The 22,603-nt window shown below is 40.9% G+C and overlaps 1 pseudogene; it reads left to right on the top strand.

Annotated features, from left to right (window-relative positions):
- Window positions 1-5,188: 5,188 nt before the first annotated feature.
- Window positions 5,189-21,508, top strand: LOC139667278 (putative nuclease HARBI1; annotated as a pseudogene).
- The last annotated feature ends 1,095 nt before the right edge of the window (window positions 21,509-22,603 follow it).

The raw sequence follows: 22,603 nt of genomic DNA, 5'->3' as shown, positions 1-22,603 counted from the left end.
TGGGCAAAAGGTTGCTTGTGGTGACTTGGTTTGGTCAAAGCCAAGCTGTGGGAAGCCAGACAAAAATAAGTAAATGGCTCCCTCAAGTGGACTGAAGTGGGCATGATAAAATGGATTCAAACAGATATATTTCTGAGCCTGGAACGTGGAGCATGGTTTATGTGAAAAAGATGTTATTCATATAGGCATATGAATTTTGCTCTACAGTACTAAATTGTACAAACCTACTTTATACTCAGTGTGGTGCAAATAACGTAATGTAGGTAAACTAAGCACCACATTAATCCATCTTTTCATGTGTTGTACAGTTTGATATATGAAATATATGATTTCACTGTAGGTGTAAGTGTTGTACTTTTTTTTCCTTGAGGAAGCCAATGCTTAATATTAAAAGTTTTCATAAAGGATAAGTTCAGCAATTTTGGACCTATATATAAATTTGCCATATCGTTTTCACAGGCTGTTTTATTTTATTTTTTTTGAGATATTTTCACATCCATTTTCACTCTGTTAGCAGCAAGAGGCCTAGCAACGGAGCTCGCAGTTTCAACCAACTGCTGACTCAGAAGCCGATATTCTCTGTGGGTCAAAGTACAACACCTATGTATGAGACAATACATATAGGTCTATACATAGGTACAACATCACCAAACTTATCCTTTAATGTTAGGAGTTGAAAGCAGCACAATCTTCTTGAGTTAACCAGTCAATTGAACCGAATTGAACTGAACCAGTCAACTGCATTCTCTATGATCATGTGGGATGTTGTTTATATGACCCAAATGTCTTCAGATTATATTTTTTGTTTTCATTCTCAAGTGTTTAATGTGTTTTTAATGTATTTAATTTGCCACCATATTGTATTTTGTTTACAGCACTGAGCTGTTTTCAACCTATTACTCTTTTGGTTTTAGGAGGAAACTATTTGTCACATGAAATTCTCCTCCTGCCCTCTTTACATCAAGTTTATAAAAGAGGTCCTTGGTTCAATTGGACCAGATATTTTAGCAGTTGTTAATAGGTCCCAGTCTACTGGCTCTTTTCGTACTTGTTTTAAAGCTATACTAAGCGATTTTAGGACCGCTGGAGGGTGACAGAAACCACAACACATTTGTCAACAAAATAGTTTTTGGCTGGACTGCAACAGCGGGGCCAGCCCTATAAACGCAAATGTCTGTCACTCACTGACTGACTGACTGAGTGACCAAGTTACACCATTGGTCGGCCGTGGCACGTGGCACATCATAGGATCACAGAGCCACAAATGTAAGTTTCGCTTTCTCCGCCATCTTGTTTCTCCGCTGAGATCGGGAGCCCGTTTTGTTGCAGGCTGACCAATATCATGCATGTAAGCTGAAGCTAAAGTAGAATCTATACAATTACATCATATCACCGTTTATTTCGATGCATATGCGCGAGCTCAGTCCACCTGAAGCCCCTCTGTTCTGTCGGGGGAGAGAGAGACACAGACAAGCATGGAGGTTTCGCCACGCTGAGGGCTTACTGCCGACCTTCCACATGTTTCCGGGGGGCACGGTGCCGGCCAGTGCCGCTAGATGGGCGCCAATTTGTTCCCGGTGATCCGGCTGAGATTTCGGCGGGGGTCCCGACGCCGATGCAGCACGCCGATGGTCGGCCGTGGCACACCCATACACGTCCAGCCATATACAGTACTAGGTTTTGACCTAGTCTTGTTTTTTTTTTAAACAGCTAGGGAGGAGACAAGCTAGTTTAAAAAAAAATGAAAAGCTACTGAATGCGCCGGGAGGAGCTTCGATTCGGATCAACTTTGACAACAGAGGGGTCATTATATTAATGAGGCTTCCATCGCCTATGGCGTTGCTGCGTGTTTACAAATGTGTTGCGGTTTCTGTCATCCTCCAGTGGTCAGAAAAAAAGCTTTAAAATCTGATTGTGTCACCTCAAATTGTCTTGTACGATATTGGCTGCCCTATTTGACAGTAGTGATGAAAGGTTCGGCTCTTTTCTTTATGAGTGACTCAGTGGAAAGGTTTGTTCAATTGACTCTTTTGTTCATTTGATTCAGTTGGCCATTATGCGCGGGTGAGAGGGAAGATTCCCGGTGAATGATGAACGACAGAACAGTGGGTTGCCTCCACATGATTCGTGTTCGTGAACAATGCAGTGTCTATCCAGTACCGCTAGAGGGCAGCCAACATTCATAAAAGTGGAAACACAGAGTCTTTGAATTGATGAAAACCACGTCGATTCAACCACTAAGAACCGTGTGGATTAGAATAAACAAATTCCTTTATTTCTTGTTCATCGGTCGTCGATTTGTGAACGATTGGCAGCGAATGAATGTCTGTCTGTCCAAATAAAAATTACTATAAACACACTGATTGTATTGAGGCTTTTAGACGCTTTTATTGTGCTTCACGAGAACAAAGTTAACAAAAGATGAATGTAGACCTATAAAACAGTAGTAGGAGTAGTAGTGTTTATTTTCAAAACTATGCAAACAAAATAGATTATGATATTTGATAATGGCACAGAGATGATTAGGATATACACAATAGTTTAAGTTAGGATGCAGCCAAAATGACTGGACTGACTTTTCTCTAACATGACTTGAGTTTGTGGGATAAGCAAAATTATTTACGTAGGTGGAGGAATGCAAAGTGTGAATTAGTCAGTCAGTCAATTAGTAAAATTACTATTGTCTGACTGCTTATTAAGTTTAGTTTCTCCAACCCACTGTCACTCACACAGCTCCCGTTCACGATTTGCGAGTCTCAATTCTTGAATGGCTGCGTATGCCGCTGCAGAGCTGTTTGGCAGAGTGAGGGATGACTTCCAGCTCCAATGAAGATTTGTTTGCCACAAACGATTCGTTCACGGCTCTTTCATCGCTATTTGACAGAAAGAATTTGTGCCTGCAACTTATTTTCTGGTCAGAGAAGTGAATTAACTAAAGTGAATGTACCTTAAACACTTGAATTCTGCCCACTTGTTAAATTTGAAAGTGAATTAACCACAAAGCCATAACATTGATTGAAGTTAGCTATCAGCTAGTGTCAGCTTGCAAGTTCAACTTTTTTCTCTATCTTTTTAATTTGTTGGGTTTCATGCCAGTTGTTAGCTGCCGAAGTTTTTAGACACGAGACATATTGGTCTCTCCTCTTCGTCCACCACATTAACAGTGGACTGGAAAGCAAAACATGCCGTTTTCTAGACTTGGGTTTTGAATGTTGACCAGCAACTGACTTGGTTGCTATGTAACCTAACCTTTTTTATTTTTTTTAAGGCATACTGAGTAGGATTTTGCTGGCTGTGGCTTGTACACAACACAACTTTCAAAGTTGACCCCTCCTCCCTGCGGTTGCCAGAATGGTAGGTAAAAAACAGTAAAAAAAAAAAAAAAAAAAAGTATGGCGAGGGAGCTGGGGATGAAGAGTGATGCAGAGTTGGCCTATTTTCTGTTGGTGCCGGTTAGCTTAGCTAACTATATCAGCTTTTCTACGGTGGCCGAGAGAGCAAACACACAAGAAAACACATGCAGATAGACGAAACACAAGCAAGTTAAGAAAACATCTTCATCAATTTGACAACACATGCGCTGCAAATACACACAACAACCAAATACACAAACGCGCTGCAAGTAGCACAGACGACAACGGATCTGTTTCCAGGGGACACAAAAAAGTGATGAACCCGGCAGGGACACGCTTGTTGTTGAATGAATCATGCGATCACGATGTAAAATAAACCAAAAAAAAAAACTTACATTTTAGCTCATTTTCCAACACCACTGACGAGTAGCCGACTTCAGTAACTTCAAAAGTCACAAAGCATTGAACAACAAGCGTGTCCCAGGTGGGTTCATCACTTTGTTTTGTCCCCTGGAAACAGATCCGTTGTCGTCTGTGCTACCTGCAGTGCGTTTGTCTATTTGGTTGTGTTGTGTGTATTTGCAGCGCATGTGTTGACTCTTGTCAACTCTGTTCACTCTCAGATTCTTGGCAACAGGTTTGTATAACAAATGTACAATTTTCTCTCTGCTCTATGCAGTTTGTTAATTTTACAGTAATGTTATTTTTCCCTCTATTTTATCTGTTAAAGGTGAAAGCTTCAAATCGCTGAGCTTTCAGTACAGGATTGGGGCTACTACAGTATCTGAAATAGTTAAGGACACATGTGAAGCTTTGCATCAGGTCTTGAAAGATGAGTTTCTGAAGGTCAGCAATATCTTATTTGCAGAGGTGGGCTAGGGGTAGGGCAGTGTATATGTTGGCGGGGGGGGAGTAAAGGGATACACATAATTAGGAATACACTACAGTTGAGGTTGGGGTTGAGATTCAGTAGTTGCTCTGGGAGGTCAGGTATGGTAGTGAGGAGAAATCTCATCTTAAGAATTGTAAATAACTTGTAAAACATTCTGTTCTCATACATTTGCAGACACTAAAAACAGTGGAGGAATGGCGAGCAGTTGCCAAGGACTTTACAGAGAAATGGCAATTTCCACATTGCTTGGGCGCCATTGATGGAAAACACATTTATAGTCAGCCCCCGGCCCACAGTGGCAGCACTTGGCACAATTACAAACATAGGTTTTCAGTCCTGATGATGGCGATTGTAGATGCCAGAAAAAAAAAAGACTAAAATGTGACTTTAAAGCAACTACAATTTTCAGTAAACAACTAAGACTAAAACTAAATTTAAAATTCTTGTCAAAATTTACACTGGTATTATTGGAATTGTATTATTTCGAAGTCTCATCAATTTCTTGTTCCTATTCTTGGCATGTAGTTTGAGCTAGAACATAAGACATAAATGAAGAGATTTTTTCACACCCTTAACATTTCTCAAGACCAAGTGCCAACTAATCTCTAATTAGAAGACATTGCTGCAGGTGTGACATGTTAGTTGCATTAATGAAGTGGACTGTAGTACAGTAAATATCTATAACATGTAAGACATTAATTTGACCTTTACCAAATCAAGGCTTCTTTGTGGCCTACAGTTTAAAACAAAAACTTGCTGTTCCCATCTGCTCAGTGAAATCTGCCTTAATGAGTTGTCCAAAGCAGACTGGAATTTATTTATATATTCTAATCTTTTTTTAACAGCTGCAGAAGTCCATATTATGAGTTTACTGGAGTATATAAAACAACAGCAAAAGCAATTAATTGCCAAAGTGAACTATCTGACCAGCAAGCTAGGATCAATGGAGGAAGTGGAGGATTTTGAGGACTGGCTTAAAGAAGATGTGTGGTGAGGTTTTTTTTTTTTTTTTTTTTAATCTCATAACAATTTAATTTTACAATAAATTCTAGAGTAGAATCTGGATTTTTGCTCAGTTTTAAAGCCCCTGAAATCTTGGTTTCACATCTTAAGTATTTCTCTAGAACATTAAGGCTCCACTAATCAATATTTTTATGTGATCAATGGGTCAAATGGCTTTGTGTAATGTGAAAAGTGTCGTTCGTAATGACAAACTCACAGATAATTATCACCTGACTCTTCAGTTCCTCTCAGCGCTACAGAGCTGTTACAGAAGGAACAAATGATGTTCACCTAGGTTTGATTTAAAGGTGCAGTGATGAAGGGAGCAGACCCTTGTTTTGGCACAAAGCCTAAGGTTACACTCTATTACCAGATGGTCCTATTAATAAATTTGGCCATATCTTGTATGCCTTACTAGATACAATTTTGAGTGTAGTTTTCCTGAAACAGTCATGATCTATGTTATTATATACACTAAACATTGAATGTCTAGCACAGTGGAAACAGAGGTTGTTGGACAGTAGTTAAATTAATTAAATGTAGAACATAGATCTGGAACAAAAGAACGCTTTGAAGATTGACTATAATGGAATGGGGGTCTTCCAGAGAAAGTCCTGTTTACATTTAAACCTCTGTTACATGCACACACACACACACATATCCTGAGAGTGGAATAAGTGAAGAGGTTAGAGGTCTCGATTGGGAAAGCATGAAAAAAGGCCTAATGCACTAAAATTAGGATGAAAATGTGCTCATATAGGACCACATCTCCCTTAGGTTGAGGCCGATTGAGAAAATTGGTTATCAAGGTCTTTAGAAGAAAAAATGTAATTAACACTGGATATTTATACCCTGTCTGATAAAAATATATTTTATATTATATATAAAAATGTTCTGTAAATTATAAGATATTAGCTCTGTCTCATTTCTGGGGCTGCCTCCTCCGAAGCCCGCATTTCGAGGCCGAATACGTCATACTGGGTCATGAAGGCTGTCCCATTCCAAAGGCTCCTGCATATGCGGCCGAGAGATGCAGCCTTCTTTTGGCCGAATTTAGAGGACAGAAGTGGTGTATCCTTTGCGGCCCATGGTATCCCAAAATCCATTGCGCGCCGGTCACTTGTTTATATTTTTTCTGTGAAAATGGCATCTGGCCCGGCAGGAACATCCTCTGAAGCGGAGGAATTCACTTTTAAATGTGAGTATTGGTTTTGCTTTCTAACAATTTTAGTTTAAAACTCGCTGGTAAATCTTTAGCTAAGTGTGTAATATTAAAGTAAGTAGTATGTTTCCACAGGCGCCAAAGTTTCCGTTAGTTACATGACTCGCTTAACTACTAACGTTACCAGCCCAGCTAACCATCCCGCTACATTAGGTAGCTAACCTAAGTTACTCTTGTTCGCTATCAGAGGTCCATTCTCCATGCTTGTTAGCGGCTGGTCCTCTTATAATGTTGAAAATGTCACCTGCTTAAATATTTGCTTCTGTGTTTCGGGAGCAAAGAACAAACGGGCCTCTTCACGGGGGCCAAAAACTCTGCCAGCTACGGCTGGAGGAAAGGCAGTAGGCTACTAGTGTAGTTAATGGCAATTGTCTTGGGTATGCTTCTATACAATATTGATACCTCGCAACAAATGGAACTTTATAAATATAGGCTACAGTGTGGAATAATCGGTCAGTAATAATGAGTTACCTATACAAAGCACATGATAATTAAGATAGCTAGTAGATTGGGCATAAACCTTTGTTTTGCTGACAACTGATTTAATATCTGCTTTATTTTTTTTACTTGTTTTCTCTCTGTGTGCTATAGGGTGATCCTGGAGAAAATGGGTCTGGAAGGGAAGGTGACTCCCTTGCAGGCCAAAAAGAAGTGGGACAACCTTAAAAAGAAATATAAAGTATATAGCCTAGACTGATTCTATGAAATGGTCAGTTGATGATGCTTAGAAAGTATGTAAGTATGTCAGTAGGTCTGTGTGTTATAATAGGTGGAGGGGCAGGTACAACCTCAAATCTACTTTAGGAATAGACTAGTAGATTTGTCATGCCTGTGTGACATTAGACAAGTATGATGCATTCCCACTTCCAAACAGAAAGTGCTGTGATTTGTGGTCCTGGGTACTGCCAATAAGTTGTATTTGCTTGTGAAGGTATTTAGCCTAGTTTTAGTCTATTAATTTAGTTCAACCCCAAAAATCACCAGTCTTTCAGTAGAGAATGTGTCACAACCTCAGTTTATAAAAAGGTAAGTCCAAAAAAGAGAATGACATGGGATTATATCGAGCTGTACAATTGATCAGAACACATACCAACTGGAAAACTTATTTTGCCAAAATTTGTAGTGCCTAAAAAAATAAAAATGGTTGTTAAACTAAAACACCACTTTTCTCATTTTGCACATTGTATAGTAACATGAAAGCAATAATAATTGTTACAATCATGGAAGTTAATAAAGACATTATTGTAAATGTGCCTTGAAGATGTGACATTGTTTTTGACCGTCATGTTATTAAGATTATCCTCTGTTTTAGGATTGCAAGTGTCCAGGGTCAGGAGAGGGAGTCAGCGGCGGAAAACCCACTGCTGCTACTTGGCCTTGGTTTGTCCCCATGGTCATGGATGAGGTGCTGGGACAGAGGCACTCCATTTCCCCCGCTGTGCTCATTGCCTCTATCCAAGAGGACAAACCAGGGCCAAGTGCAGCAGTGGAGGAGCAGGAGGAAGAAGGAGAGGCAGGAGCATCTGAGCCAGGGCCACCAAAGGGAGCTAGGAGGGCAGACGACGAGTTTCTGGAGCTCATTAGGGAGGATATGAAGTTCCAGAGGGAGGCGGAGGAAAAGTGTGCAGAGGAGAGTAGGGCGAGAGCAGATCGCTTGTTTTCAATTTTGGAAAAATTAATTGGAAAACAATGAACAAAAAAGTATGAATTCTGTTGTTCAATAAACATTTTATTTAAAATAAGTTTATTTTATTTAGACAGCACAACATGCGATTGATGCAAAGGAATAATGAACATTGAACTAAGGCCGTATGTATAGATTGGTAAATAGGAATAATGAACATTGAACTAAGGCCATATGTATAGATTGGTAAATAGGAATAATGAACATTTAAGTATGGCCATATTGGTAAATAGGAACAGTGAACTAATAAAAATGTGTAATAAAAAGACTGAACAACAAGCAAATAGTAAACATGTTGTCCCCCACCAGTGATGTAGTTCCACCCTTGGGTCAGTCAGTGATGCTGAGTGTTGTTGAAATATGAGTGAAATTGTATAAGCATTTTCATATGGGACAATGAAAGGACAGATTAGTAGCTCCAACTTGTTACATATTGTCCAAACAGAAATAGCCTAGGTTTTAAATGTTAGCGGAACGTGTGTTTATGAAGTGTTAGGTTAAATATGTCCATATACTGACAGATCTGGTGCAGTTGTAGGATGTCAAACCCAATCCAAATAGGAATAAGTAAATGACCATAAGGCTTCTGGATGTGATAATATAGACAGAGGAGACACGCCAGCTGATCCTCCAGCGCATAGAGAGGGAACATCTCTTTACAGGGAAGAGAAATGCTGCCAGAGGTGCTTGGGGGTGAGTGTTTCATGTTTGATGCCTGCTATTGCAACATTGGGCTACAATAGCTATTCATTGTATATTACCCATTTGAATTGCTCGTTCTGCAGTATCAAGTATAAGTATCAATACCTCAAAAGAAAGTACAAGGTATGCAACAAGCGATCTGTACATATTAAACAACCTTGCACCTAAACTTTGTGACATGTGGTTATTGTGTCATGTAGCCACAAGAGGGCGCTCAGCACTGAAGATGTAAAATCAGTATGCAGTTCCTGTCATCTCTTGATGTGATTAGGCTCACAATTTAGAATGTGCGGGGGCACAAAAGACGTCTACGCACCATGATGGTGCTACTGGAGCAGGTGAGAGCTCAGATGACACCCACTGACTATATGTGAGGGAATTTACCTGAAGAAAATCAAATACCATAAGGAAAAATGCAACCACTCATGTTCTTTACAATGTGTTGTTTTCTTAGGCGGACCACCCCCCGATTTACGCGCAGATTAATAGGGAGGTGCCCCTGCTCCAGATTTATTTTGATCCCCAGCAGGACCTCAGGCCTGACTACCGTCTGTCCCGCACCTCCGTGAACGCCCTCTTGCAACTCCTCAGCAGGGGAAAGGCAAGAGGCTGGGCTCAGCACCTGGAGGTCCTTATCACACTGTACCGGTTAGCTCACGGCCTTTCGTACAGTGTGGTGAGCAGGGCCTTCCAGGTGTCAAAGACCACTGTCCACAGAGTGGTCCACCAGGTTTGTGGGTCACTGGTGGCCATTCGTGGGCAGCACATCCACTACCCTGCTGAGGAGGACGTTCCTGCTGTGGCTCTGGGCTTTACGGAGCTATCCGGGAGCCCCGCCTTCACCAACTGTGTGGGAGCAAAAGACGGGTGCCACATCCAGATCAAGACACCCCCAGGCCCCCACGGACAGGACTACATCAACCGCAAGCTGTTCGCATCAGTGCAGATGCAGGCACTGTGCGACAGAAACGGCAGGTTCGTCAACCTGGTCGAGGGGTACCCTGGGTCGGTGCGTGACACCAGGGTCCTGAAGAACTCTGAAGAGCCTCTACATCGCTGCAAGGTATCCTCCTCCCGGGTACTTCATCATCAGCGACGGTGGCTACCCCTGCATCAGGACTCCCATCACCCTCCTCACACCATACCGGGAGCCACTGCAGGGAAGGGTGCAGGAGCGCTACAACCGCCACCACACCAGGGCTCGTTCAGTAATAGAGCAAGCCTTTGGAATGATGAAGACCCGCAGGAGGTGCCTGTTCTTCAAGGCCCTGGAGGTGCAGCACACTTTTGGTCCGGATGTGGTCACCGTCTGTGCTGTCCTCCACAACATCTGCCTCACAGCTGGGGATGTCGTGGACCCAGACGATGACAGGCCAGATGCGGTGGAGGTTCCACCACCCCGCCCCGTCAGGAACGAGCAAGGGGGGCAGGGAGTGCGGGACAGACTGGCGGCACAGCTATCTGCCCCTGTGAGCCTGAGGAACTCCAGGACCACGATTATTTGTGACATTATTTTTGAATTTTGGGATCTGATTTCATCCTGTACCGTTTTTTTTTTTTTTAATACATTTACTTTCTCTGCCTTTTAGGCGTAGCTTACCTATGTTTCCATTCTCACTACATTCATAACCTTGGGGCATAATGACTGTTGCCATGAAAGGACATATTTTCATCACACAGGCCAGCACGTTTGTCTTTTGCTGGAATCACTTTCTGTGTATTCTCTAGATCACCAGTCGGTTTGCTGTGTTTGATCTGTCTCTCATTCTGTATTCATCATTCTTGTGAATTATGTCTGTGTTGCCATGGAATTTCTCTTCGGGAGAATAAATTCGTACTAAACCTCATTAACAGCATTTCATTCAATTTCCACATTATGCTCTTACAGCTAGGTCTATGGTTATTGGGGAATTTATTTAGGAATGAAGAGACAGCACTTTGGTTCATTGGCAGTGAGGTGTCAAATAGCCCACATGATCGTTGTCTGAGCCAAGTCGCATAAAGGATAAAAGTTGCGCACAGACACACATCAGCTCACGACATTTCTTTAGCCCAATAATCTGATTTGTATAGCACCTTTCTTATCAGTGCTACAAAGTGCTTCCCAAAAAGAAAATGTAGCATACAGTAGATAGAAAAAAACAATAAAATCAGAAATCACCTAACCAATTTCTAGGCATTTGGAATTTCTGTTCTACCTTCATGAGGTAGACACGGCTCATTAGAGGCTGGCATAGCCGAATTTAGATTAATTAAACATTAATCTGAATTATGTTAAATGTTTTTCTGTGGATAAAACACAATTTGGACAGCTGTCATCCTGTGTGGAAGGAGCCTCAACGCAACGCTTCAAATGTCAGTTCAGTATGGCGCATGTGAGGACGTTCCAATTGACAAGCCAGGTTCACTCGCCTCCTCGCATCTTCTCCTCGTTTCCTCCATGACCTTTGACCGAGGAGTCGAGGAAGAGACGCGAGGCGAGGACACGAGGAGAAATCGTTACCAAATGGAATGCACCCCATGAAATGCCACCTTTACTTGATTCCATGTATTTCCTGTTGGAAACAGGAAATGCACCTCCCTATCAAAACTGCCTGTCTCTCCCTGACTGATATTGCAGTGGCTTGGACTTTTAAATCATCCCTCACTGTTATGTCCTGCCCCAACAAATGCATCAAATCAAGGAAGTAGTCTAAAGATATCATTTCATGGTGTCTTGAACTCTCAAAACTAGCATATTGCTCATTTTGTGGAATAAACATTGCAGTTACATTTCCTCACAATCCTTCCTTATTCTCTACCCAGATTACTGTGACTGCATGTGTCCATGAGAAGTGAGAGACTTAAGTTGTTCACAAGCGAGATGGCCAGCACCAACAGTCCCTGATGACTCAGAAACAGTAAAAGGAGACATACTAGGCGTGGATGTAAAATGTCACATCTTGTGCCCATTTAACCATAAAATATTGCATGTAAACCATGATGCCAGCATGAACACGTGTTCAGAATGTAACATGACATACAAAACTTCTGTTCTTGAACATAGGTGGGCAGCTATCATCTCATTCAAACCCTCTGACCAACCTCCTCTAAAATACCATGTCTGCAGGAACAGCATATTAAAAGGACACCTCTCCTGAAGAGGTGTCCTGTGACAAAAAAAAACAAAACCCTGAGAATTGTGCAGCATCCCCCACTTAAAGACATTTGACAAACAGTCTGAACTGTTGTGTGTTTTTTGTTTTGTATCTTAACATGTCCTTAATGGATTTGAGCTTTTGAGTTGTAGGTTATTTTTTTGTTTTGGGACCATGAAGTGTTAACTTGAGAACTTGTGTTCTGGTCTAATCTTGATAACTTGTGTTCTGGTCTACACTTGAATAAACCTGACTAAAAGTGGCTGGAAACTGCATTTTTTTTATTTATTTTTTTTATGATTTTGGTTATTTTCAACCTGGGCCTTTTCCTAGTCTGTGCCGTCATGACTACTGATTGTGTTTTTAAAACTGAGAACATTCATACATCCAGGTAGCTGTGAACACACCATCACCACACTGTGGGCAACAGTTGACTCTAAAATGTAACGTTTGCACTGCAGTTCTAGATGTTGACTGGCTGCAATTGATCACAATATTTCAGTAAGCAATTTTAGCTGTTCAAATACGTTGACTTGAAGTCACATTGGAAGCTTTTTTACTTGTTGGAACTCTGCACCCAAAATGTTTTCAGATTTAAAATCTGAATGTAGTATTGGTCTAACTACATCAGATGTGCTGCTACTTTTACTGCATGTGACACGATAGATTAAACACAAGCATAGCAATGGACTTACATTTCTATACACTGACAACTCTTTGATTTTGTGCCTCTGTATGGGGCAAACACTGCATCTCAGTCAAAGAAACCCTCTAGAAAATTTCCTTGCCTGCCTGACCTGAATTTGCCTCATGATCCCCCTCAGCTGCGCTGTGGGAAAACAGTTGTGATGCCAGGTGGGAGATATGATAGCGTACCAAAACTTCCCACATCTTACTTGAAATTATCACTAGAAGGCTGCCAACAGAAAAAAATGTCACATCAAAGGTTTGCGGCATCCAATGGTCTACTTGCCAGTGAACTCATGCTATTTAAAATGATATGCAGGGGCAGACGTAGTGATTTTAGGGCCCTAGGCAAAGGCAAGTGTGGGGACCCCTGAATCCTACCTCTCTTGCTTTTTTGTCCAACCTTTCTATACATGAACCTACGGAAGAGGATTAGGGCCACATGTGAAAAATTAATTTGAGTTCTGAGTTTAAAGTCAGAACTCAGAACTCAAATACATTTTTCACATGTGGCCCTAATCCTCTTCCGTATGAACCTGGGTAGCATAGCTTTTTTTTTTTTTTTTACTTTAAAAACTCTCAGCTACTGATGCAGTGGCAAGGAAGATGACCTTAAAGTCAAGTGGCAAAATCGTACTAGAAGTAGAATAGCCCATTATTCTCCACTTGTAGTGTGACGTATATCTGTTTTACGAACTGCACGTCTGTTTACTTCCGGTCAACCTGCTGTCAACTCTACAGTAACGTTACCTTCGCCTCCACCTTACAGTTACTTCACTTAATTTTGTACATATTGTTAATAGTATTTACAATTATGAAGGTGGAAAGGAGTGAAAGCTCACGAAAGAGAACTTAGCTGATGAAGAGCAAAGGACTTTTTTAGTAGCCAGCTAGGCTAGCTGACTGGCTAACCTCGCTATTTAAAAGACACTGAGGTGATTATCAAAATGATTAAAAAAAAACCAATGAACAGTAAATACTATTAACAATATGTACAAAATTATCCATTATTAATTAATTATAATTATCCATCCGAATCGGGATATTCTAAAAGGCTGATGGTTACCCTCCTTCTTGCCGGAGACATTTACTATCTATCCATTAGTAGCTATCCACCAAGTTAAACACTTGACCCAAGAAATCCACAGGAGACCAGAAGCTGTTAAGAATGTCACTGAGCCACAGTGTGAAACTGAAAAGAGACATAATGCAAAACATTGGAATTAGACATTACCCACGTAGGAAGTATAAATCCAATATGGCCAGGAGATCATAAATCCATGTACAAATACAATGTGCAAAATCAATATCGCCTTTGCAGGTAATCACCATACATTCTAGCGATTTCAGCTAAATAATGGTGTAAATGTCTGTCTTTTCAAGTCACTTGGGGATCTGTTGGCTTCAAGAGACTTGGAGTATGCTGTGAGAACTGCATGGAGCCATTTTATGGTTATTTTCCGATATTTTTTTAAGTCTGAAGACAGGTCTCCGGTAACTTCAGCTGTTTTGGAGAAAGCTGCAATGTAGTTCTTCACATTTGCATTGAATTTGAACTGCTGGACATGAGTCTTCATGATTTCATGAAGCAGAGAGGGTTCCAGTGTCTCCCTCTTGAAGAGCTGCGGTTCTAAGTTCACTGTTACCAGTGCTTTGAGCAACTGGTTTGTAGTTTATACCGTTGAGATGTATGAATATTTTTCTTTCTTACAAAAAGCAAGACAAATATTTCAAGTAATTACCTTTTTATGGAGTAACGGAAACAATTATTCTAACAAATTAATTTAAGTTGATCATTGGTTTCAATTCTGAAATAAATAACTTGTTAATAAAACCTTTAAACATGGAACTAAACATCGAACAAAAAGTTCGGAACTTTGTGTTTGGTAGATTATTTCTCTGTTGTAACAACGCTTCTTGGCAATACATTTTATACCGTTGGAAAGCCTGTTTATTTCCCTTTTAAATGGTGCCCCATTTGTAAGGAACATGCATTTGTGGGATGAGCAGCACAGCTGAGTATGTGGGTTGCGCTCATGAAAAATTTGCCAAATCTTCTCTGCCAATGCCAAACAGCTTATTCTGCTGTTGCTATTGACTCTTGTTTTGAGCTTCTGGTACCCACAGGTGCTGACAATCAGGTACCTGATTGACAGCACCTGTGAGCATGGGCCCTTTCATAAAGTGAACAAAAAGATAATTTATTTTACCATCGGCTCGTTCAGTGGGTCAGGGAAGCTTTTGTAGGTTTCAGGGTGGCCCAGGCCAAAAACAATGAACAAAATTCCCAAAATGCCAAGAAACAAAAATAGCTAAACTGAGTCAAACAAAAAGTACAATTCTAAACTCCGAGACTGAACAAAAACAGGAAAGAAAGGGGGAGGAAAACAAATGGCAGCACACCCTTATAGAGCTTCCCTGATCTGAGCCAGCAAAGAAACAGCTAACAAGTGACAAAACCGTAAACAGCAACCGCTACAACACGCACACATATAAAACAGAGGGGATGGCTGTCAAGTTGCCAAGTGACAGTGACTAGAGCTTCTCTCCGGCCTTTATACTGGTCCTGATTGCCAACAAGCTCCAGGTGAGGCCACTTCACAACCAATCACTGAGTCAAAGGGGGTGGGTCTGAAACAGAGAGAGAGACAGACAGCAACACACCCCAAACCATGGCCAGGATCTGGCATAGGCCGTTAACAGATAGTAAAATATGAAACAGGTGAATTGTATCTTTAAAGGTAATGTCCATTCTATCAATATCATAGGAAGAACAACAAGAGATTGAGGAAGTCATAGTCAGGGAGACAGCAGAGAGCAGCCACACCAACCAAACCCAAAAGCCTTTTTCTGTTTATTTTGTTTTCAGCTGTTAGTGCTCAGTGTGATGGAATCTTCCATCAAAATATAATAATTATGTAAAACAATTCCATTCCATTATAATACAGAGGCATGCTATAAGATCTTTAATTTTATAAATTTTAGATTCAAGTTAACAACTGTATAGCGATGTGTAACTTGGCTTGTAACGCAGTAGAGTGCCCCAAACGCTGCCCAATTTGTTCTGTAGGGTAAAATGCAATGTTCCTCCCCACATCAGCCCCGCATTACATGAGCTCAGCCCCAAATGTATTCAAACCTTAGTGACGCCCCTGGGCTCAAGACTAGACCGACTTGGGATTCAAGCAAAGTTGACTTGGTCACACCTCAAATTCTACATATTTATTTATTCAGCGATGATTGGTGGCAGTGAGCGGAGACTGTTTGCGGGGCCAGAAGGGAAAGGGAAAAGCCCAAAATATTCTCTGAATGATTTGGACAAAGGCTTTTTTTAAGTGAGTACAGTGTTTCTTTGGATTTGTCATTTCTCCTCTTTCCTGTATTAATCCTTTGGTTTGAACTTGAAAGAAAATGAGGCTAAGGTACTTAAGATAACATGTTTAATTAGCAGCAAATATTGTCGAACAATCACTAGAACCACATATTGTCAGTGGGCATTAAATTGGTCACAGTACATTTGGCTTTTTTAGTATTCGCTGTCTCAGTCTACATCTGAATGATCCCTATTTAACCAACGGGGTCCTATTGTTGTGCTTTCTGCCTATATATTTTCTTTATACAATAACACCAAACCTATCTGCATTACACATTAATTGCTTGGATGGATAATCTTAACTGATCCTCTACTTAACAATCAACAATAACTTTATTTAATTGTTATTTACTCATTTCTATGCTTTTAGAACCTCAGGCCAGCTGTTCGTGGTTTGGCTCAGGTGTTGCGTTTATATTTTTCTTCAGTGTATTTAATATATTTGAGATGGACCGCCTGACCTTTGTAAGGCCCAAGCCTTCTCAGATAAAATGACCTTGACCTTGTTTATATTGGTAAGATCATGCTCCCGATATTTTATATTTGATTTTTGGACATGCTCACAAACTGGCTGTTAGGGCTGACTTCAGGTCTATCTGAAAACAGCCAAACTACTATCGGGTTCAGTTTCTGCAGTAATAGCTGCGGTGAATTATTCAAGGACCTGTTCATCAATGCAGTGAAACCACTGGAGGCAAAAGACTTGTTCACTTTGTTTGAAGTGAACTTCTCCACCCTTGGAAGTAACAGGTGATCATCTGTTTCTGGAGAGACTCGTTAATTGATGTTGAGGGTATGATACAGTATTTTAACATATTTTTCCTCTTGTGTCTTGAACTAAAGAACAATTTAAAGAACAATTTCTGGTATTTTACCACTTATGGTATGTCAGTCTGGAAGAAGAAAAGCGTATTTGTTCAATGTGCTGTTTGACCGATATAGAAAATGAGTTTCACTTTGTTTTCTATTACCCTTTTTTCTGGGAACTGCGCAATATTTTGTTTAGTAAGATAAAAACAGATATTGATTTTGTAAATATGGATGATGCACAAAGATTGAGTTGGCTGTTCGCTTATGAAACATTTAGATTAGCTAGTTACCTGGAGAAAGCCTGGGAGATGAGAAAAAAAGCTCTTTATCAAGATAAACTAAGTTTGTAGCAGTTCTTTTCAGTGTATTGTTCATTTGAAACCTATCATTTCAAATATGTTATTTGAAAGAATATAGTAGTACTTTGTAATGTGGCAATTCATTTTATTTATTTATTTATTTTTTTGCTCTTATATGTATCACCGGAAGATATATGTTTTGTAAAATGGTGGTGTCCTGTAATCCCATGTGGGATGGGCCAGATGTTTGGTATGACGCAGAAATAAAAATAAACTAACTAACTACAAAGCCCTTCACATGTATTTCTATTAATTGATAAATCACAAGTTATTTCAGAAGCATGATTGTACATTATTTTCTCCAGTTAGGTGTGAAAGGTAATCTTTGGCCCATGAATCAAGTACAATATTGGTGAAAACCTTCCATCATACTCAAACTCAGTAAATCCTGTACACTGACATCTTTTTTTTTTAACAAAATCACTTTTCTTTAAACTGTAGCCTAAAAGAGCTGTCATTATGTGGTACTTGTACTTAATTTGATGTTTTGATGCTGGGTTGAAGACACCAGCCAGTGTCAGCAAGAGCAGCTGCATCTTGTCTCCTCATCACCCAGCTGTGTTATATTGGCTCATTAGGCCAGTCTATTTAGGTTCCCTTCAGTGCTCAAGAGGAGGCTATGAGTTGACCTGCTGTATAGCTTGTGTTACCTCTCTTGCGTCCAAGCGTTAGTTTAGTTGAGTGTTTTCTTGTTGTCTGAACTCTGTAACATGCCTGAAGATCTTCAGTAAACGTCGAATCTCTGCCTCCTGTGTGTTTTCTGCACCTGGGTCCTCCCTCCATGCCCCCGTCACACACTGACTTTTCCACTCGTTTCTCACACTCATCTCACTCGAAAGTTCCAAAGCAGCCAGTAACGATGCATCAATTTTGTTCCGGCCTGAATCAATCGGTCAGAATTACAAGGTTCCACATAGCCTACGGTATGCTTTGTCATTCGCAGATCTACTTTGTCAGATTTAGGTGGACTTGTGTGTCAGGTTTAGCTGTCTTTTGCCAGACTTAGATGATGTATCAGGTTTAAGCTGTCGTGTGTGTGTGTGTGTGTGTAAAGGCTCTAAATAAATCAATAATTAAATGCAAAGAGAAATTGGGAAATTAATAAAATAACTTGACTAAAAATAAAATAACCTGTACGTAATTTTGTTTTTAGTAAATCTTACTTTATTTTTCATCCATAAATTAATTTTATTAGTTATTGCCTCACATGGATTTATTTTTCTTCATCATATGCTAATAAGGATGCGTCAATCAAACCTTGGGGGTCCGTGTATCTTTTGGTCATTCGATTTTCCTTCCAGAAACGGGTATTTAAAAAACAAAACGAGTGGTTATTTGATTTTTGTTTTAAAATACAAAAATAAAAATTTTTCATGGTCAAAAAGGGATGAGTGAAATTTTAAAAAATGTTTTGATTTTCATTTTCCATTTCGTATAACAAAAAATAAAATCACTAGAAAACAGACACGAAAAAAAAAGCCATATTCTGAGACGGGATGTGGTCATTTACAAGGTAAGAACGCCAAAAGTACGGTGCTGTGTAATTGACCATGATACATGGACATGGAGCAGTACGTTGTTTTCCAAAACAATAAAAGAGTGTGTCTCAGGGAAGAAGACATGACAGCAGAAAAACCTACTCGCATATTTCAGGTAAAAAAAAAATCATCAAGGTATAGCTAGCTACTAGCTATATCTTAAGCAATCATATTACTCTTATTTGTCCAAACATTGAAATGCATTGTGTTTTTTTACTTGGACTTACCCTTACCTTTGTTATTCAGACTATTAAAAAACCTTTTTTTCAAATCAGCACCTGTTTGCCTACCCTTTGGCCATTACTGCTAAATATATACAGTGGCTTCTATGATGTTTGGGACAAAGATTTATTTGGCTCTCAGGGTTTCCCATATATTAACACCTTGGCAGGCCGCCAGGGCACCAGCTCCCCCGCCAAAGTATCTGAGAGCCTGTCAACTTAAAAAAAACATATTCCCATAATCAGGGATGGAAATTGAGCTTGCCCCCACCCCCTTGCCCTTTTGTTGTGTATGAGACAAGTGTCTTGTTTTGAATGAATGAATTTAATAAGAAGCAGCCCTGACTTGGCCAAGCTACATTCGTAAATAAAAAGCATTGCTTTTGTTATTCCTTCATTCCTTTTCCCAAGCAGATTGCGTGGTAAAGTCAGCTGGTGGGGTTTTCTTCCAAATTGGTCGTCTGGATGGGAGACGAGCAGTAGGTGGTTGAAGATGTCTTCGTGGATTGGTAGATGGGGGGAATCTTTGACCTTTTGGAGCATCCTTTAAGTAAGTGCGACTCGTCAGATAGGTGGGGGGGGTTATGTTGGATAGGACAGGGAGCCAGGGGAGTGGTGTTGAGCAAATAGTCCTGGTTATGATTCGCATGGTTGTGTTAAGCTGGGCGTCCACATGATGTGTATGGGATGACCTGGACCAGACAAGGGCACAGTATTCTGCTGCAGAGTATACAAGAGCCAGTGCTGAGCCTGCGAGCTTACAAAGCAGGTTGTTTCTGGACTTCACCTTTGCCGCCGTTCCTTTCAGGTGTTCCTTAAAGGACAGGATCCTGTCAAGGGTCACTCCCAGATAGGTTGGGTAGGGGGCGTGCTTTAGCTTAAGTCCGCTCAGTTGGATGTTTAGTTCTTTGGCAGCTTCTGCGTTTTGGAGGTGGAATACACTGGAGACTGTTTTTGCTGGGCTTGGTTTTAGGCGCCAGGTTTTGCAGTATTGGTCCAGTTTTGCGAGGTCTTCAGTGAGCACCTGCTCCAGTGAATCAAAATCTGGTGCTTGAGTTGCCAGGCAGATGTCATCGGCGTAGATGAATTTGCGGGATTTAGTGTTGGGTAAGTCGTTTGTATAGAGGTTAAACAGGGTTGGGGCAAGAACGGATCCTTGTGGGAGCCCATTTGTCTGTGTTCTCCATGCACTTTTCTTCTGTCCAAGGTGGACTCTGAACCTCCAGTTGGTTAACAGAGTTTTGATTGTTGCTGTTGCCCAGGCAGGGAGTGCTTTTGTGAGTTTCAGTAGGAGGCCTTTCTGCCAGATGGTGTCATAAGTGGCTGTGAGGTCGAGGAACACTGTGGGTGCATCCCAAGTCTCTTATTTGATATTTCCTTGATCCTCGCTTGAACCGGAAGTCGTTCTGGTCCGCCATCTTGAAGGTTGTCCCAAACCTCTTATTTCTTTTCTGAGGAGTAAGGAGGGATCACTGAGGAGCTATGAGTGAGGATACACGAGAGCAGCTGAATGCCATGACGTTAATCACGTCATGACATCGCTTACATGACGCTTCAGAGGAAAGGACGTCTCATTTCTCTAAAAACCAAGGCCAATGTGTATGAGTGAGGGCCGGTGTTGGCTGTGTGGAAAGTCGTCAAGGATGAGGATCTGTGCAGGATAGGGGGTTCCATTCACAGAGCTGACCCAGCACAGGTTAGGGGAGTAGTCCTTGTTCCAGCTGAGTGGAGTGTTCCTCTTTGATTGGGGTCGTGTATCAGAGCAAGGTCATTTCTAGATGCCCAGTCTGAAAGTGCCTCCCCATCACTGTCCGCTGCTGGGTATCCCCAGTCAGGGTGGTGGCTGTTGAAGTCCCCCACATAGATGGCAGGGTGAGGTAGGGAGGGTAAGACTTGCTGATCCCAATTGGCGCTAGGGGGCTTGTATACATTAGCAATTGGCTTCGGCAATGTTAGTTCGCACATAGGTGGCACGTCCATGTTTGGTGTGGGGTGTGTAGCACAGAAGATCAAAGCCATTGATGGAGTAGCGGCCTGCTTCCTCTGTACCAAGGTGGGTTTCTTGGAGACAGATAACATCAATAGAGTGTTGCGAAGCGAAGACTTCAATGAGGCTTCGCTTGGCTGCAGAAAGGCCTTCAACATTAAGTTGTAGTATTCGGAGGGCAGGCCCTACTGCTAAGTGCTCTTGGGGCTGTTTGTTGTTACTGCTTTCGGCTTGGGGGCTGTGACTAGGATTCCTTGAGTTGGCTCTCAGGCGTCTTCTCTTGGAATTTAGTCTGCTGGTAGGATCATTAGCTTCCCCAGGCGGATCTGGGTACTGATGGAGGGAGCGACATGAACGCTGATCCATTGCCCTCCAAAAAATGTCAGTGCTTCTCTTGGACCAAAGCATTACACCTTTTGAATGAAGAAATACTTCTTGAAGTATCAGGTGAGTCCGTTTTTTCCTCTACCACCATCTGGAGATTCAAGTTTCATTTTGATGTTTCCTCTCCTTCTGTCTGTGTCTCCAGGAGATTGACTGAAGAACCCCAAGAGTTGGAGCTTCATCTCTGCAAACAGACTTAATTACAGATTCCTTCAATTTTTGTATGTTTTGAAGATGAAGAGCCCATGGAAGCATATCCTTGATGGTAAGCAATACCAGTGAAGGCAAGATCACTACCCACAAAAAATATTAATAATCAGTCAAAATTTGTACTTTTACCAACCATGTGACTACATATACAATTTGGCTAGAGTCTACATCCAATCTGGCTACGCAACAATACAGAAATTTACTGGCTACACAACAATCTGCGGCTACACAGAAATATAGCTAACACACAGTAGGCTAAACCCCATCAAATTTAAAATCTATATGAAAAACTCTTTAATTAACAATCTAAAAGAAAACAAATCTATGATATTGTCACTTTTATTAGCAGTCAGGTTTTTACTTGTTTCTCAAACCTACCTGATTTGGCAATGGTTTTAAAACGTTTCTCCTTCCAAGATGTAGTAAGCATTTGATTCTTGTTTGAGTTACCACAGGTGACTGACGTAATCAACACAATTAGTACTTGAGACCAACAGATAGGGGGAAACTAAATTGAGGAGGACATCTAGTGGAAATAACTAAAAACTACACAAGACCAGGTTAGGAATTGTGAGATATGGTGGACATAAAACACCACAAATGTGTGAATGACAGGAATACCTGGAAACCTTACGAATGTAGTAGAATTTGTTGATAATTTGATTTAATAATTTTATTAAATTTTAAAAAGCAGCGTGTATAGAACTGAGTGGCCATTTTGGACAACTTTGCCATCCCATAATTCCAAATTGCTGCAGTAAAAAAACATGAAAGTCATGACAGATACCTTGGGATCTGGTCTTCATGAATGTAGTGGAGGTTTCCCTTCATGATGATTCCCTTCATCCTCCAGATAATATAAAACCACCTTGTTTGCCTCATTGTGCTAGAGTGCTGGAGTGAATTAAACTATTTCTCATTTGGCAGGGGATGCCATATAATGCCCTCAAGGACCCTTAGTGGATTATTTGTGGATAAAGTTGCAATTTAAAGCTGCACTAGGAAAGATTTTGATGTAAAAATACACCTGTCTTATCAGCCT

Source organism: Centroberyx affinis, unplaced genomic scaffold (genome assembly GCF_046629955.1).
Source record: "Centroberyx affinis isolate AG114_WGS23_722 - 3 ecotype Tasmania unplaced genomic scaffold, CSIRO-AGI_Caff_v1 ptg005419l_1, whole genome shotgun sequence".
Taxonomy (NCBI): domain Eukaryota; kingdom Metazoa; phylum Chordata; class Actinopteri; order Beryciformes; family Berycidae; genus Centroberyx; species Centroberyx affinis.
The sequence above is the reverse complement of the archived record's forward strand: the minus strand, read 5'-3'. Positions and strand labels throughout refer to the sequence as shown.